This window comes from Aquarana catesbeiana, linkage group LG13, assembly GCF_042186555.1.
Source record: "Aquarana catesbeiana isolate 2022-GZ linkage group LG13, ASM4218655v1, whole genome shotgun sequence".
Lineage (NCBI taxonomy): Eukaryota > Metazoa > Chordata > Amphibia > Anura > Ranidae > Aquarana > Aquarana catesbeiana.
Window position 1 is genome coordinate 173,966,318 of NC_133336.1, and position 20,671 is coordinate 173,986,988.

Consider the following 20,671-nt stretch of genomic DNA (forward strand, 5'->3'; position numbering starts at 1 on the left):
GACTGAACCCCCCCACCACCGCTGCCTCTGACTGAATCACCCTCCCCACCACCACATCTGCCTCTGACTAAACCCCCCCACCACCACTGCCTCTGACTGAACCCCCCCTCCCCACCACCACATCTGCCTCTGACTGAACCTCCCCTCCCCACCACCACATCTACCTCTGACTGAATCCCCCCTCCCCATCACCACATCTTCCACTGACTGAACCCCCCACCACATCTGCCTCTGACTGAACCTCCCCTCCCCATCACCACATCTACCTCTGACTGAATCCCCCCTCCCCATCACCACATCTACCTCTGACTGAACCTCCCCTCCCCACCACCACATCTGCCTCTGACTGAACTCCCCCCTCCCCACCACCACATCTACCTCTGACTGAATCCCCCCTCCCCATCACCACATCTGCTGCTGACTGAACCTCCCCTCCCCACCACCACATCTGCCTCTGACTGAACTCCCCCCTCCCCACCACCACATCTACCTCTGACTGAATCCCCCCTCCCCATCACCACATCTGCCTCTGACTGAACCCCCCACCACCGCTGCCTCTGACTGAAGCCCCCCCACCATCACTGCCTCTGACTGAACCCCCCCTACCACCGCTGCCTGTGACTGAATCCCCTCTCCCCATCACCACATTTGCCTCTGACTAAACTCCCCCACCACCACTGCCTCTGACTGAACCCCCCCACCACCGCTGCCTCTGACTGAATCACCCTCCACACCACCACATCTGCCTCTGACTAAACCCCCCCACCAACACTGCCTCTGACTGAACCCCCCCACCACCGCTGCCTCTGACTGAACCCCCCCATCACCACTGCCTCTGACTGAATCCCCCCTCCCCACCACCACATCTGCCTCTGACTGAACCTCCCCTCCCCACCACCACATCTGCCTCTGACTGAACCTCCTCTCCCCACCACCACATCTACCTCTGACTGAATCCCCCCTCCCCATAACCACATCTGCCACTGACTGAACCCCCCACCACATCTGCCTCTGACTGAACCTCCCCTCCCCATCACCACATATACCTCTGACTGAATCCCCCCTCCCCATCACCACATCTACCTCTGACTGAACCTCACCTCCCCACCACCACATCTGCCTCTGATTGAACCTCCCCTCCCCATCACCACATCTACCTCTGACTGAATCCCCCCTCCCCATCACCACATCTACCTCTGACTGAACCTTACCTCCCCATCACCACATCTGCCTCTGACTGAACCTCCCCTTCCCACCACCACATTTACCTCTGACTGAACCTTCCCTCCCCACCACCACATCTGCCTCTGACTGAACCTCCCCTCCCCACCACCACATCTACCTCTGACTGAACTCCCCCTCCCCACCACCACATCTACCTCTGACTGAATCCCCCCTCCCCATCACCACATCTGCCTCTGACTGAACCTCCCCTCCCCACCACCACATCTGCCTCTGACTGAACCTCCCCTCCCCACCACCACATCTACCTCTGACTGAACTCCCCCCTCCCCACCACCACATCTACCTCTGACTGAATCCCCCCTCCCCATCACCACATCTGCTGCTGACTGAACCTCCCCTCCCCACCACCACATCTGCCTCTGACTGAACTCTCCCCTCCCCACCACCACATCTACCTCTGACTGAATCCCTCCTCCCCATCACCATATCTGCTGCTGACTGAACCTCCCCTCCCCACCACCACATCTACCTCTAACTGAACTCCCCCCTCCCCACCACCACATCTACCTCTGACTGAATCCCCCCTCCCCATTACCACATCTACCTCTGACTGAACCCCCCACCATCACTGCCTCTGACTGAACCCCCCCTACCACTGCTGCCTGTGACTGAATCCCCTCTCCCCATCACCACATTTGCTTCTGACTAAACTCCCCCACCACCACTGCCTCTGACTGAACCCCCCCACCACTGCTGCCTCTTACTGAACCCCCCCACCACTGCTGCCTCTGACTGAATCCCCTTCCCCACCACTGCTGCCTCTGACTGAATCCCCCTCCCCACCACCACATCTGCCTCTGACTAGACCCCCCCACCACCACTGCCTCTGACTGAACCCCCCCACCACCGCTGCCTCTGACTGAACCCCCCCATCACCACTGCCTCTGACTGAATCCCCCCTCCCCAGCACCACATCTGCCTCTGACTGAACACCCCCACCACCGCTGCCTCTGACTGAACCCCCCACCACCTCGCTGCTTCTGTCTGAACCCCCCCACCATCACCATTGCCTCTGTCTGAACCTCCCACCACCACCATCACCACTGACTTTGACTGAACCCCCCCACCACCACCACATCTGCCTCTGACTGAATCCCCCCTCCCCATCACCACATCTGCCTCTGACTGAACCCTCCACCACCGCTGCCTCTGACTGAAGCCCCCCACCATCACTGCCTCTGACTGAACCCCCCCTACCACCGCTGCCTGTGACTGAATCCCCTCTCCCTGTCACCACATTTGCCTCTGACTAAACTCCCCCACCACCACTGCCTCTGACTGAACCCCCCCACCACTGCTGCCTCTGACTGAATCCCCCTCCCCACCACCACCACTGCCTCTGACTGAACCCCCCCACCACTGCTGCCTCTGACTGAATCCCCCTCCCACCACCACATCTGCCTCTGACTAAACCCCCCCACCACCACTGCCTCTGACTGAACCCCCCCACAACCGCTGCCTCTGACTGAACCCCCCCATCACCACTGCCTCTGACTGAATCCCCCCTCCCCAGCACCACATCTGCCTCTGACTGAACCCCCCCACCACCGCTGCCTCTGACTGAACCCCCCACCACCTCGCTGCTTCTGTCTGAACCCCCCCACCATCACCATTGCCTCTGTCTGAACCTCCCACCACCACCATCACCACTGACTTTGACTGAACCCCCCCCCACCACCACATCTGCCTCTGACTGAATCCCCCCTCCCCATCACCACATCTGCCTCTGACTGAACCCTCCACCACCGCTGCCTCTGACTGAAGCCCCCCACCATCACTGCCTCTGACTGAACCCCCCCTACCACCGCTGCCTGTGACTGAATCCCCTCTCCCTGTCACCACATTTGCCTCTGACTAAACTCCCCCACCACCACTGCCTCTGACTGAACCCCCCCACCACTGCTGCCTCTGACTGAATCCCCCTCCCCACCACCACATCTGCCTCTGAATAAACTCCCCCACCACCACTGCCTCTGACTGAACCCCCCCACCACTGCTGCCTCTGACTGAATCCCCCTCCCACCACCACATCTGCCTCTGACTAAACCCCCCCACCACCACTGCCTCTGACTGAACCCCCCCCACCACCGCTGCCTCTGACTGAACCCCCCCCATCACCACTGCCTCTGACTGAATCCCCCTCCCCACCACCACATCTGCCTCTGATTGAACCCCCCCCACCACCGCTGCCTCTGACTGAACCCCCACCACCTCGCTGCTTCTGTCTGAACCCCCCCACCATCACCATTGCCTCTGTCTGAACCTCCCACCACCACCATCACCACTGCCTCTGACTGAACCCCCCCCCCCGACCACCACCACCACCACTGCCTCTGACTAAACCCCCCCTCCCCACCACCACATCTGCCTCTGACTGAACTCCCCCCTCCCCATCACCACATCTGCCTCTGACTGAACCTCCCCCCATCACCACATCTACCTCTGACTGAACCTCCCCTCCCCACCACCACATCTGCCTCTGATTGAACCTCCCCTCCCCATCACCACATCTACCTCTGACTGAATCCCCCCTCCCCATCACCACATCTACCTCTGACTGAACCTTACCTCCCCATCACCACATCTGCCTCTGACTGAACCTCCCCTTCCCACCACCACATCTACCTCTGACTGAACCTTCCCTCCCCACCACCACATCTGCCTCTGACTGAACCTCCCCTCCCCACCACCACATCTACCTCTGACTGAACTCCCCCTCCCCACCACCACATCTACCTCTGACTGAATCCCCCCTCCCCATCACCACATCTGCCTCTGACTGAGCCTCCCCTCCCCACCACCACATCTGCCTCTGACTGAACCTCCCCTCCCCACCACCACATCTACCTCTGACTGAACTCCCCCCTCCCCACCACCACATCTACCTCTGACTGAACTCCCCCCTCCCCACCACCACATCTACCTCTGACTGAATCCCCCCTCCTCATCACCACATCTGCTGCTGACTGAACCTCCCCTCCCCACCACCACATCTGCCTCTGACTGAACTCCCCCCTCCCCACCACCACATCTACCTCTGACTGAATCCCTCCTCCCCATCACCATATCTGCTGCTGACTGAACCTCCCCTCCCCACCACCACATTTACCTCTAACTGAACTCCCCCCTCCCCACCACCACATCTACCTCTGACTGAATCCCCCCTCCCCATCACCACATCTACCTCTGACTGAATCCCCCACCATCACTGCCTTTGACTGAACCCCCCCTGCCACTGCTGCCTGTGACTGAATCTCCTCTCCCCATCACCACATTTGCCTCTGACTAAACTCCCCCACCACCACTGCCTCTGACTGAACCCCCCCACCACTGCTGCCTCTTACTGAACCCCCCCACCACTGCTGCCTCTGACTGAATCCCCCTCCCCACCACTGCTGCCTCTGACTGAATCCCCCTCCCCACCACCACATCTGCCTCTGACTAGACCCCCCCACCACCACTGCCTCTGACTGAACCCCCCCACCACCGCTGCCTCTGACTGAACCCCCCCATCACCACTGCCTCTGACTGAATACCCCCTCCCCACCACCACATCTGCCTCTGACTGAACCCCCCCACCACCGCTGCCTCTGACTGAACCCCCCACCACCTCGCTGCTTCTGTCTGAACCCCCCCACCATCACCATTGCCTCTGTCTGAACCTCCCACCACCACCATCACCACTGACTTTGACTGAACCCCCCCCACCACCACCACATCTGCCTCTGACTGAATCCCCCCTCCCCATCACCACATCTGCCTCTGACTGAACCCTCCACCACCGCTGCCTCTGACTGAAGCCCCCCCACCATCACTGCCTCTGACTGAACCCCCCCTACCACCGCTGCCTGTGACTGAATCCCCTCTCCCTGTCACCACATTTGCCTCTGACTAAACTCCCCCACCACCACTGCCTCTGACTGAACCCCCCACCACTGCTGCCTCTGACTGAATCCCCCTCCCCACCACCACATCTGCCTCTGAATAAACTCCCCCACCACCACTGCCTCTGACTGAACCCCCCCCCACCACTGCTGCCTCTGACTGAATCCCCCTCCCACCACCACATCTGCCTCTGACTAAACCCCCCCACCACCACTGCCTCTGACTGAACCCCCCCACCACCGCTGCCTCTGACTGAACCCCCCCATCACCACTGCCTCTGACTGAATCCCCCCTCCCCACCACCACATCTGCCTCTGACTGAACCCCCCCCACCACCGCTGCCTCTGACTGAACCCCCACCACCTCGCTGCTTCTGTCTGAACCCCCCCCACCATCACCATTGCCTCTGTCTGAACCTCCCACCACCACCATCACCACTGCCTCTGACTGAACCCCCCCCACCACCACCATCACCACTGCCTCTGACTGAACCCCCACCACCACCACATCTGCCTCTGACTGAACCCTCCCCATCATCACTGCCTCTGACTGAACATCACCACTGCCTCTGACTGAATTCCCCCACTGCCACCATCACCCCCCCAACACCACTGCCTCTGACTGAACCCCCCCCACCACCACCATCACTGCTGCCTCTGACTGAACCCCCCACCACCACCACCATCACTGCTGCCTCTGACTGAACCCCCCACCACCACCACCACCATCACTGCTGCCTCTGACTGAACCCCCCACCACCACCACCATCACTGCTGCCTCTGACTAAACCCCCGCCACCACCACCATCACTGCTGCCTCTGACTGAACCCCCCACCACCATCACTGCTGCCTCTGACTGAACCCCCCACCACCATCACTGCTGCCTCTGACTGAACCCCCCCCACCACCACCATCACTGCTGCCTCTGACTGAACCCCCCACCACCACCACCACCATCACTGCTGCCTCTGACTGAACCCCCCACCACCACAGCTGCATTGGACAGAACCCCCCACCACCACTGTTATGTCATGTAAATCTAACTTCCTGATACATTTAATTTTAATTAAAATTTCATTTTAATTTTAACTGTCATGATATAAAACAATGGATGTGTGGGCCCTTCTATTTTTTTGGGAGAGGCAGCATTTAATTCTTGGGCCTAGGCAGCACAATGTCTTGGGCCAGCCCTCACTATGCTCTATGTGCTTTGGGACTCTAAAGCAAGAAGAGCGCTGTTCATTCTAATGAATGAAAGAAAAATAAAGCTGGAAGGGTAGGAAGATGAGAACCCAGTCAAGCGAGTAAACATTACACTATATTTATGCAGATGTACTTTAAAGGTCTTTAGATGGTGTTGAGCCAGTTTGGGTTTCTGGTGTGTCCCTGCACCATTAAGAACGAATGGGCAACCTCCAAGGCATACCCCGCACTCCATGTATGTATTGTCAGGACGTTGATTTACTAAAACTGCAGAGTGCAAAATGTGATGCAGCTATGCATAGAAACTAATCAGCTTCCAGTTTTTTTTTTTTTTTCCAACGCTTAATTGAACAAGCTGAAGTATGGTGGTTCATGGTTCGAATTCCAAACAAATTTTCTTTGGAAAATCTTTTCAAATAATTTTCGCTCCAATTTTGCACCATTAGTGGGACACAGCAACGGCAGATTTTCGTGTGGCTATCGAAATTTTTTGAAAAATTAACGATTTTCTAATCAATGATGGGAGAATCGTGTGAGAAATATAATCGAAAAACGAATGCACACGAGTGCAAGAAAAGAAAATTCCCAGAAAGAAAAGAAGATTCCCAGACACGAAAATTCTTTTCTGTAGCAACATGAAGTGAAATTGAAGGCTTGGCTGGTCGAATTTCGAAAATCAATCGGATCACAAAACGCACGACATTTCTGATTTTGAAAAGAAAATTTGTTCGAAATTCGACCATGTATGGCCAGCCTTAGAAGCCGATTGGTTTCTATGCACAGCTGAACCAGATTTTGCACAATCCAATTTTAGTAAATCAATCAACCCCTGTAAGTCTCAGAATGGGAGCTCAAATGCAAGAGATACAAAAACATGATGGGGTTGATTTACTAAAGGCAAAGAAAGAAATAACTTGGTAAGGAGTTTTCACTTTTACCTTCACAGAATACCCAATCACATGCAAGGAAAATTAAAAAAAAAAAGTATTTTTTTGCTTGCACATGATTGGATGATGGAAGTCAGCAGAGCTTTACCTCAACTACTAAGTTAGGGGACAATTCCCTTGCAAAGTAAACAGCTTATTTGCCTTTAGTAATTAAACCCATAAGCATTTTTAATATATGTCAGTACATTATTTACCTTGTCTATATGTATAAATTGTATTTATATATGCACGAAGCGTGTCTGTATTGGCGTATTACATAAAAGGCTTCACTTGCAGGTTTTGCTTTGCTAATTGGCTTTCTTCACTGCAAGTCTACTAGACATGGTCTGTTTCATTGGAAACCATATAATTTCTATTTACCGTATATACGGTATCAAGATTTTCAGCCTTTTTTTTTTAGGCTGAAGGTGCCCCCCTCGACTTATACTCGAGTCACCGCCGTCTGCCTACATGATCAGCATGTCATGCAGGCAGACGGCGGCCAGCATGTGATAATAAAGTTCGGAAGCTATTCCAGCTTTCAAAAGCCACGCCTCCTCCTCATCTGTGATAGGCTGAACACTCCATTTCCCAGCAGTCAGTGTACAGCCTATCACGGACATTCTCTCATCCTTGTCCGTTGTATTAGAATGAGAGAATGTCCGTGATAGGCTGGCTGCTGAGTGTTCTGCCTATCACAGACGAGGAGGAGGCGCGGCTTTTGAACAGTGGAATGGCCGCCGAACTTTATTATCACACGCATATCGGAGGATGGAGATCGCCACAGGGAGGATGGAGATCGCCACACGGAGGTTGCACAGGACACAGGTAGGCTGCACAGGGACACAGGACACAGGACACATGACACATACACATGTACAGGACACATGCACATGTACAGGACACAGGGACACATGCACATGACACAGGGACACAGGACACGTGCACATGACACAGGGACACAGGGACACATGCACATGTACAGGACACAGGACACATGCACAGGACACAGGGACACAGGACACATGCAAAGGACACAGGGACACAGGACACATGCACATGACACAGGACACATTCACATGTACAGGGCACAGGGACACAGGACACATGCACATGTACAGGACACAGGACACATGCACATGTACAGGACACAGGGACACAGGACACATGCACATGTACAGGACACATGTACAGGACACAGGACACATGCACATGTACAGGATACAGGTAGGCTGCACAGGACACATGCACAGGACACAGGGAGGCATGCAGCTGCAGATGGGCATTGTTGACCCTCTTTTTCCACTTACAGTAGCTGCTGCATTTCACACCCTCGTCTTATACTCGGGTCAATAAGTTTTTCCCAGTTTTTTGTGGTAAATTAGGGCCTCGACTTATACTCGGGTCGACTTATACTCAAGTATATAAGGTATATGATACACCTATAATGCAGATGTTAGCCATATGCTGTAGGTTGCTTTGGAAAGCTCAGGAAGACATTTATTTTACTAACTGCAACCCCCCAGCTCCATTGCTCTAATAGAATGGTGCTTTCAGCAGGGACATTTTCTGAATGCAGTGAGGCAGTATATGCAGTAAAGCATGATTGTTATACTCACGGAAGAACCTAAGGGGTTGATCCTGCTTCCTCCCCTTTCACAGTCCTCAATCCATCTCCTGATAGTACAGAGCCTTGGGGGCAATCTGCACATGCTCAGTTTGTTGTGTATTGCTAGAGAGTTGTTTTTTTGTTTTGTTTTTTCTGGAGGAAGCATGTGATCGGCACAATCAGCACTGTCCAGACAGAGGGTCAGGGGTTATACAGCCTCATACAGCCTCATAACACCTCCTACAAGTTTCAACCAGTGCTCGGCTGGACACTGATAGAAGTCACAAGACTGCTATATACTGCTGATATGAAAAGATATTTAGCAGTTTTAATATTTACTAAAATAACTGCATTTCCATGTTCTGTGTACTGTGGGAGACCAGATACAGTGAATGCAGGCTCCTGAGTTTAGTAACACTTTAAATATGCTTGTCAGCCTGCCTTATGGAAGAACTTGACTACTTAACAACCAGGCAGCAAAGCAACCTTAAGGTAGGAACTTACCCCCCACTTCAATATTAGAGCCCCACCTTGCATCAAAGTCCCCCCTTGCATCAAAGTCATGCACAGAGCAGGAGTCAGAAGTACATAATGCACAGGCTAGTGTACCCTGTACAAATAAAAATTTACCCCATCCTCCCAATAAAAATCCTCCCAAAGTCCATATCCCCCACAGTACACATCTTCTCCAAAAGCCCAAATTCCCCACCCACAGCCCTAAACACCTTCAGTAGAGCCCACCCCCTCAGTGCACACCCTCTGGTGCACATCATCCCTCAGTACAGATCCCTCCTCCCTCATTATTTAAGACCCTGCCTTACACTTACTGCCAAGATGCAATGCAGGTCTCACATACTGTACCTCAGCAGCAGGAAGTCCTCCCATAAACTGTATTATTTGACTAGAGCTAATTTTATATGCAAGTCGTACAGTGTCTCATTCATATGCCATCTGGCAGTGATTTGCATATGAATGAGATGTGGTATTACTATAGTAGGGGCAAAGACTTTGTGGGACAAAGCTTCTGTACACAAGGAGGTGACTCATGTCTGCACAGAGGAAGTTAGCAGCAGGGCAGGAATTGGTGGGTGCAGCAGGTCTGTGCAGAGGAAATTTTGTTCTGCTTTGAATGCTGGGGAGCAGGTCATTGGTTGCTAGGATGATGGCTTCCTAGCAATCAATGATGACCACAATGATGGCAGCAGGGGAAAACTGCACTGGGGGACTTCAAAGGGATATGCATCAAGCATACGCCACTGGACTCCAGGCATTGTGAAGCACATGGGCTCCCCAAATAAAAGCACTCGGGGACCAGTCTCCAATTGCCAGACCTGAAAACTGTGACCGAGGGTAGGGGTTTAGTTTCACCATTTGACAGCAGAGCTTACTCGGGGTGAACTCCTGCCAGTGAAGGGGGGGGGGGTGTAGGTCATAAGGTGGCACGGAGACTCTGTTCTGACTGGGCAGGTGACCACATTCCCTTAGATATTGTACATTTAGATCCATAAACATCAGAAATAAAAAGCAAAAAAAAAAAAATGGTGATCGGTGGGTTCAGCTCAGTTAGGCCAAATAAGAGCCCCTGGATGATTTATAGAGAAATAAGCTGGGCAGGTTTTGTTATATTTAGAGAAATCCCCCCTCCCTCCCTGTCCAGCACTTAGCCTGGACTTTTGCTATCTCATACCTGGGAACTCTGCCCAAGACTCTGGCCGGATTTTCAGATGTGGTTTATCATTTCCTCCTCTTAATGAAAGCTGCAGCATCTTGTCTCGAGGAGAAATGAGAGCCTGATAGGGCTAATGTTCTTTAAACACTGGTGTGAGCCAGCTGAGCAATTACAACTAATAAACCTGAAGGGGGGAGCACACAAACAGCGGTTCAGACGTCAGCTCCCGCTGCCAAGTGCCAATGTTTTCATTAAAGAACGAACATCATTTCATGCAAACATTTCATACAGAGTTTTGTCTCTGATGCTGAGAGCATGAGTGTTTTTTTTTTTTTTTGCTTATACCTTTTTTCAAATTTTTTGTTGGGTTTGAAAATACGATGAGCGGTTATTAGCAGCATTGCTGTTAGAACTACTAAATACGTGGGGTGAAGCTTTCAAGGCTCATTTGGACCTACCATGTCCCTGCTTCGATGATAGATAATTTTAAAGCCTAAGTTTAGTTACATTTTTTTTAAATCAGCACAAGGAGTGGTACTTACATTGAATGAGACATGTCCCTATGCTGGTGGCTGCTGTCTTAGTTGAAATCCTCCGTTCTCTGCTCCCATCAGCCAGTGGACCTGTCATAGGCACTTGTCAAGAGAAAAAGTAAAGTGTTACCAAGATTGCAACAGGCAATACAGAGGAAGGTATGTCTCAGCCCACTTTCTCACTGAAATTTATGGTGTGGATCTTGTACCCTATTAACTAGACTAGAAAGTTAACCCAAGAATAGAGAGCTTGCAAAAAGTAGGTACTCCTTGAGATACAAATTAGTGTGACTATGCAATCTCTGTATTGATTCAAGATACCGTGAAACCACGGTGTAAGCCAAAACAACACATGCATACAGTATCTCAGAAAAGTGAGTACACTCCTCACATTTTTGTAAATATTTTATTATATTTTTTCATGTGACAACACTGAAGAAATGACACTTTGCTACAATGTAAAGTAGTGAGTGTACAGCTTGTATAACAGTGTAAATTTGCTGTCCCCTCAAAATAACTCAACAGCCAGTAATGTCTAAATTGCTGGCAACAAAAGTGAGTACACCCCTAAGTGAAAAATGTCAAATTGAGCCCAATTAGCCATTTTCCCTCCCCAGTGTCATGTGACTCATTAGAGTTACAAGGTCTCAGGTGTGAATGGGGAGCAGGTGTGTTACATTAGGTGTTAACGCTCTCACTCACTCATACTGGTCATTCAACATGGCACCTCATGGCAAAGAAATCTCTGAGGATTTAAAAAAAAAGAATTGTTGCTCTACATAAAGATGGCCTAGGTTATAAGAAGATTTCCAAGACCCTGAAACTGAGCTTCAGCACGGTGGCCAAGACCATACAGCGGTTTAACAGGACAGGTTCCACTCAGAACAGGCCTCGCCATGGTCGACCAAAGAAGTTGAGTGCACATGCTCAGCATTATTTCCAGAGGTTGTCTTTGGGAAATAGACGTATGGGTGCTGCCAGCATTGCTGCAGAGGTTGAAGGGGTGGGGGGTCAGCCTGTCAGTGCTCAGACCATACGCTGCATACTGCATCAAATTAGTCTGCATGGCTATCATCCCAGAAGGAAGCCTCTTCCAAGGATAATGCACGAGAAAGCCCACAAACAGTTTGCTGAAGACAAGCAGACTAAGGACATGGATTACTGGAACCATTTCCTGTGGTCTGATGAAACTAAGATAAACGTATTTGGTTCAGATGGTGTCAAGCGCGTGTGGTGGCAACCAGGTGAGGAGTACAAAGACAAGTGTGTCTTGTCTACAGTCAAGCCTGGTGGTGGGAGTGTCATGGTCTGGGGCTGCATGAGTGCTGCCAGCACTGGGGAGCTACAGTTCATTGAGGAAACCATGAATGTCATTATGTACTGTGATATACTGAAGCAGAGCATGATCCCCTCTCTTGGGAGACTGGGCTGCAGGGCAGTATTCCAACATGATAACGACTCCAAACACACCTCCAAGATGACCACTGCCTTGCTAAAGAAGCTGAGGGTAAAGGTGATGGACTGACCAAGCATGTCTCCAGACCTAAACCCTTATGAGCATCTGTGGGGCATCCGCAAACAGGAGGTGGAGGAGCGCAAGGTCTCTAACATGCACCAGCTCTGTGATGTCAACATGGAGGAGCGGAAGAGGACTCCAGTGGCAACCTATGAAGCTCTTGTGAACTCCATGCCCAAGAGGGGTAGGGCAGTGCTGGAAAATAATGGTGGCCACACAAAATATTGACACTTTGGGCCCAATTTGGATATTTTCACTTAGGGATGTACTCACTTTTGTTGCCAGTGGTTTAGACATTAATGGCTGTGTGTTGAGTTATTTTGAAGGGACAGCAAATTTACGCTGTTATACAAGCTGTACACTCACTACTTTACATTGTAGCAAAGTGTAATTTCTTCAGTGTTGTCACATTAAAAGATATAATGAAATATTTACAAAAATGTGAGGGGTGTACTCACTTTTGTAAGATACTGTACCTACACCATATAAATGTCAATGTTGTCAAATATAAAAACTGCATCCAAATAGATTATCCTAAGCACTACACCAAAATAACGTCACCATTGATTCCCTCAGGATATTCACCATATTGCTGGGAAATGAATTGATCAATGATCTAAATATTGGATGTAGCTTATCCTGATCGATCGAGAGAGCTCTATTCTTGGATTTACTCTCTACACTTGTCAAGAGAGTCTACTATGCAGGTCCTTTCAGCCCCCCGCCTCCCGCTCATGGACGTTGTACTATTCGCTTCCATCAATAAAAAATGCTCCATGGAATCATAGGCGTGCGAAAGGGGTGTGCCAGGTGTGCCTGGGCACACCCTAATCCTGGAGTTGGCAACCCACCAATTGTGGGCAGGTGACAGGTAAGCCGCGATCCTTACTTGCCAACCCCCAGAACCTGAACATGGTAGGCGGCTGAAGTGGAAATTAATGGACCGATCTGTATTTTCTTCTGCAGCAGCTGAAAGTAGGCTTCTCCTCCTCTTCCTCTCGCCGATATTCAGCTGCCATGGGAGGAAAATACAGGGGATTGGTACCAATGTATGCCACCCCTCTTGTCCCAGTTCCTTTTCTTTCTGCTGCCCAGGTCCCCCTGTGTGCTCACCTGCTCTCCCCCATTGTTTTAGGATGACGAGTGGGGAAGAGGCCGGTTAATATGTCACAAAGGCATATGTGTTGGAGCTTTGAGGTGCACACCCTAATACAATAGGCTGCGCACACCTATGCATGGAATGGAGGCGAGGGACCTTTCATTCATCCACCTTGTCCTCCATTCATAAAGGGCTTTTCATTGGTGAAAGGTACAGCTTCTACAATTTGAGGAGGGAAACAGAAAGGGCAGGCAAAGTTAGAACACTTGACAATGAATGACAGTTCAAGCAACTGTATCAAAGTGGTTGTAAAGGTAAGATGTTTTTTACTATAATGCATTCTCTGCAATAAGGTAAAAAACCTTTCAATAGCAGTCCTCACAATCCCCCAACCCAGCCCCTGAAATACTCACCTGAGCCTGATCTCGGTCCAGAGCTGTGTATACAGTATCTGCAGCAGCTCTTCTTCCCCTTTCCCTATCTTACAGGCTTTGCTGAGAGCAGGTGGATCCATTGGCTATTTTTTAAGTCTTTTACCTCTGTTCCACCTGGTGATCTGCCTAGTAACACACCACCTGTATTAGAGAATCCAGATTAAGCAACAGTTCAGTACATGGCAGTATTTTCTCATCGGACCTCCAACAGTGGTTCAAGTTTGCAGCAAGGTGCTTTGTAAGATGCAAAGACTGAGATGGTGAGACCAGCATTTTGGTCATTTATCACATTATGCTCTGGGCTTCAAAGTTGTTGCTCTGTTGATCCTAGAAAAAATATTTGCACAATATTTTACTGAACTTTATTGTAGCTGGCAAGCCTTAGTAGATGGACAACATCCAGAACCACAAGCTTTCGTAAACATTTCTTTTATTCTTCTATCTAAAATGTTATTACATTAAAGCATGTCTGGGTGACTGATGATTTCTCCATGGTTCTATTCACAAGAAAAACTAGGAGGATCCCACTGACCAGGACATTTTGATGATAGGCAACTCCTATCCTCATATTGGTTAGTGGTTCCAAATTAATAACTACTGCAGTAGGGAACAGACACAAAAGATACGCTCAGCATCTTTCCAAATAACTGTTATACTTTATTATGACGCAATTGAAGGTTTTTATACACATGATTACGTAGGTATCACATTAATATTACAATTGTACGTTTATGGTAAAAGGGGCGTTACATAGGCAGGCTAATTCTAATCAGGACTCGAAAGAATGCAAACGTACTGAAAACATTATTAGTGCTGTGTGCACAGTGAGGGCAATGTGCAATACATACAAAATAGAATCCAATTATATACAGAACTTACAAATTTCCATTACACCACTATCATCAGTTCTAACAAATTGTTTCACAAAAAAGTATTCAATTCTTCCCTGGTGCATTTATTTTCTGGGACTGTGTTGCAGAGTGTTCTCCTTACACAAAACATATTATTCTGTACCTATTAGGTCCTAATGACAATTACTTGAGTGGTGTTGTTGGGCAACAGTAGGAGGCCAATGTAAAGCCACAGCATTCTATTCCATTTCTGCATTCAGTGACCACAAGATGATCACTTTGCAATGTCTTGGTCAACCATACCCTCATTCTTCTGTCATCTTATTGTTTTTTTGGGTGTACTCCAAAAAGTAAAGTAATCTTGTGATCAGTCTTCAAGACAAACATTAGAATTGATTTTAAAAACTTTCCACAAGGATAAGGATCTTTATTTTCAGCCAAGTGACCAATCTTTAAAGCTCCTAGGCCTCAGCTACAAATAACTGTTACTTTTATGTGAATTGAGCTCATTTGTCTATCACCAGACCTTTCAATTATATATTCACTATTCTTTTGAGTTTTTCTAACACAGAAGATTCCATATACTGTATAAATATATATTATTTTTTTAAGACCACTGGGAAAAGAAATCTCTTCTCTGGCTTTTTATTTATTATGCAGCGATGATGGCGTTTTTGTCAATCAGGCAGAATCTCCCACAAAACTGTCAAGGAAAGTATAAAAATTATATACATCCTCACTGTCATTTTTGGGGAGCAACGGACCATTTAGAACTAAAAAAAAGTCTTTAGATTTAAAAGAAGTTGGCAGTGAAAGTGGCACTGCAAAATAACATTTTAGTGCTACTTCATTTCACAATGAAAATGTCAGTGGAAACATGTAATCCACGGGTCACATTCCATCTATCACCAGCTCTGATCATTACTTCTTGGTACTATGATAAAACACCTGAATAAGCCAAGATGGACACCTAAAACAATGCATGCCCACTCCCCTTCTTTGCGAACTCAAACTCATTTCCATAGAAATCCCAAATCCACTTGCCCTCCCTGATTTTTTTTAATAACTTTTCATACAGTTTTCTAGCATCCGTGAACACCTGGGGCATATAGGTTGAGATGTTGCAGTGATTTATAATTTCCTTTTTTTCTGCTTTGGGTACCTTTCCCTTTTAAGTTGCATTTCCTGCCATTTTTTGGCAGTTGTCTAACTAAGCCACTGTAATTATACCTTATACCAGTGGTTCCAACTCTCAGTCCTCAAGTACCCCAACGTGTTTTCAGGATTTACGTCACCTTGCAAAGGTCCTTTATATCCATGTCAATGGTTTGGAATTTATGACCACTGTTTTTTCTAAGAGAAATTCCCAAAACATGGACTGTAAGGACTACTTAAAGATTGAGGTTGGAAACCAGTGCCTTATACTGTGTCTCTTTAAAGAAACTATAAATTAATTGTCTTTGGATGAGATTTGAGTCAAAAGCTGTCATAAATAAATCAAAATTTGACTGGTTCAGCGGGGACTGGCCAGATTTAGATTCATCTATGGCTGTTCCAGCTCAACAGGAGTCAATCTAATGATAGACTTCCTTTAAACTAGATCTTGGAAAATGTTTCTTGATCAGCGGGCCATAGCCAATCAGCTGCAGTGCTGATCAGTGTATTCTGACAGCGGGGGAGTCCCCATTGTCAGAATACAATGGCGCATTGGGGAGGATTCCTCCATCTACCTCACTTGTGTGGATGGGGGAATCCATTAGTTAATGTTTTTTTTTCAGCTTGCTGGCTGATCGAAATAAAACAAATAATCCTGTGGCTAGTCTAAGACTAAAACATTTTTTCTGAGAGATATCATTGGTCCTAAACAGTGATAACTGTCATTTTAAATATGTGATACCATGATTGAAAATATAAATCAAAAGGTATAATACTTATAATACTAAAAAAAAGAAAATAAATAATTTTAATTAACTGGGTGATGCAGAGGCGTAACTAGAACCTTCAGGGCCCCGGTGCAAGGAACCACGAAGGGCCCCCTAACCTCTGGTCCCAGGGCCCTTTCTAATGATCCTGGTGTCCTTTTCTCCCATTGCGGGGCCCTTGATTATGGTCCATCAGCAGGACCCCTTTCTGGCGTCTTTTACACATTTGAACCGACCACCCATTGTTTGTTATGGGGAGGCGGATGTAAACAGACGTGTCCATTTACACCTACCTGCATCCACTCCAATGAAAACAGACTAGCGGATTGGATGACAGTCAGTCTGTGTCTGTGTCCACTCTGCACAAGTGGAGCAGACATGGACCTGTCATCCACCTGCTCGGTGGGGATCAGTGGAAAGATCCCGCACTGAGCAGGTGGATTTGCTTGGCAGAGTCCGCCCATGAGAAAGGGCCCTAAGGGGGAGCTCTGTGGACTGTAATGTAAAGTAAAACTGATGTAAGAGGTGCTTTGGGAATCCTGATGTAAGGGGGACTCTGCTCACCAAAGCCCCCCATGTACAGCAGAGTCCCCCTTTACATTACAGTCCACAGAGCTCTCCCTTACATAAGTGTACTCAGAGGCTGACGAGATAAGAGAGGAAGGGTTGGGGACACTTGGATGGAGGCTTGGGCCCTGGATTGGTCAGCAAACAAGATCTACTAGCCTGTGCTATACATACACTAAGCCCCGGTTCACACAGGGGCGGCACGACTTGCAGGTCACCTCACGACTTCCACGGCGACTTGCAAAACGACTTCTGTATAGAAGTCTATGCAAGTCGCCCCAAGTCACCCCCAAAGTAGTACAGGAACCTTTTTCTGAGTCGGAGCGACTTGCGTCGCTCCTATTAGAACGGTTCCATTGTACAGAACGGGAGGCGACTTGTCAGGTGGCTAGGTCGCCTGACAAGTCGCCCCTGTGTGAACCGGCACTAAGGCTACTTTCACACTGAGGCGCTTTACAGGCGCTATAAGAAGAGCCTGCATAGCGCCTGTAAAGAGCCTCTCCTGTCTCTCCAGTATGAAAGCCTGAGGGCTTTTACACTGGAGCGGTGCGCTTGCAGGACAGTAAAAAAAAGTCCTGCATCTTTGCAGCGCTGTATACACCACTCCTAAATCGCCCCTGCCCATTGAAAACAATGGGGCAGTGCTGCAAAACCGCCGGCAAAGCGCCGCTGCAGTGGCGCTTGGCGGGCAGGTTCAACCCTTTTTTGGCCGCTAGCGGGGGTTAAAACGGCCCTGCTGCAGCCGAATAGCGTCACTAAAATAACAGTAAAGCGGCACTAAAAATAGTGCCGCTTTACCGCTGATGCCCGCCCCAGTCTGAAAGTAGTCATAGGCTGGCAGAGCATGCTGGGGCTTGTAGTGCACCACACTAGGGAAACCCCAGTGGGCTGCTGTGTTGGTTGAGGGGCTCTGGAGGGGACAACACAATCAGTCCCATCAATGACTAACCCACCTGTGTGCTGCTTTCTTTTCAGTCACCATGAAGTTTCATTTAGAAGCAAGGTGACTGGCTGACCTGGAGAGCTGTGGGTCCTCTGGAGGGTTGCAGCATCCATAGTACAAGCTGGCCTCCACTATCTACCTGCAGGCTGCTGGATTTTCTCTTTGCTAAGCATGGAGCTGCCGAGGATTGGAATGTGGGCGGGGCCACGGGGACACACAGGAGGGGGGTGGGAGGAGAAGATCCTGCTCTCTGTATCTCTTTCCTCTCCTCTCCTCTCCGATGTCCGTGCGAGGAGAGGGGGGCTGTCAGTGCGGGGTCTGAGCAGTGTGACAGAGAGACAGTGTAATAGACACTCTCTGCTCATAACTGCAGCCAGCAACCCCCGAGCCACATCCCGGGCTTTAGGGCCCCCCCACATGGGCAGAACTCCAGGGCCCAGTCGCAAGTGCGACTGGTGCGACCGTGGAAATTCCGCCACTGGGGTGATGTTCCAACAGAATATTGCTGGAAGAATAGACATACAAATAGACATTCTTCAGTTTTTGCTGAAGTTATTATCTAAAGCAGCCTTCCTCAACCTTCTTATCCCAGAGGAACCCTTAAAATAATTTTCGTATCTCAGGGAACCCCTCCTAAATCTGTTAATCAGGGTAACTATGCAGAACTATGGTGGCACCATAAGATGGGAGGTCGATCAGCCACAGCTCAATGAACCTTTAACCACCTCTAGAGAAACCCTACGGTTTCATTGAACCCTAAATTGAGACTGGCTGATCTATGGGATCATATTTGGGATCATGGCAAAAGCAAATGCAAGGGAGACCCAGTACTCAGTAGAATATCTGACTCGCATGCCTTGGTTGCCAACATTTAGCAACGTTCCTGATCCAAATATGATGAGGAAATCCAGGCGTATAAATATACCCCACAAACCTCATAGGTGAGATACCATAATTACATTGGAAAGTACTAAAATAGTTGACCCTACAATGTTTATCACAACCGACAACGTATAAGACAATATTTGATGCCTATATGGAAATAAAATAGAGTGGGTAACAAACTGTAACCCTTATGAATATGTGTCATAACAAACACTTCTACAATACCTGAAAATTCTCAGTAAATACATTGAACAATAAAATGTCAGAGGCAATTGTGAAACCAGGGAAAGCAGCAGCAATCACATCAACAGTATCAATAAGAAAGCATTGCAGGTAGCAGCAGGTTGATTAGACTTTAAAGCATATAAACTCTGAGCTGTTTTGGGCTGCGGCAGTTGTGAGGTGGTGGCAGCCATGACAATTCTCTTTTTGTGAATGATCCATTGCATGTTTCTAGTTTCATTTCACCCTAAAAGCTGCAAGGACAAAAGTGTATGCTGTTGAAGCTTTGATTAATGCAATAGCAAAATCTAAAAAATCCATTGTCAAGCTTTTTAAATGATCTGTGATATTTGCCTTGTTGCTCTATATGTCATCAAATGCCTACCACAGTGTCGTTTTTTTTTTTTTTTTTAGTAGAAATAGCTGCATATTGTATAATGCACACAATGATGTTTTAGACTTTTACATTAAATTGCAGGACGTGCCAGTGAACTTGGCTAATGCTGAACTATCTATATTTTACATTATATACCTATTTGTAAAAATACAGGTCAATTTTCCCATAGAAATTCCTTGGTGTTGGCGCTTGTATATTTATAGGACCAGGCATGGCAACTAGTTGCATTGTAAAATATTGAATAAATAAAGTCCTTAAACCTGTACAAAAATAAAAAAGTCTGTGTACAGCACGGCGATTTTGTTTCTTTGACCTTTTTTTCATGCTGAGCTGTTGACATATAGAAGTGTGATCTTCTAGGTCTGCTTTGTGTCCATGTTCACAACTTACTACATTTAGTGAAATAATTAAAAGATTAGTATAACCATTGTCAGATCGCACAGAAACATCACATTTGCCATAATTTTTCCATTTTTGGTGATACCAAATAGAAAAAATATTTAGTGCATCAACAAGACCTACACTACCAATATAACTTGATTAGGACTCTGTGAGGTCTGTTTATCAATATTTTTGCCAAAACTGCACACAACTTTTATTCAAGGTTCACCTATCTTTCTTATTAAATCTTATACAGTCATGGCCAAAAATATTGGCACCCCTGCATTTCTGTCAGATATTGCACCACTTCGCCCAGAAAATTGTTCCGATTACAAATGTTTAGCCATTCTCGTGTTTATTTATGTAGTTTGTATTGGTATGACA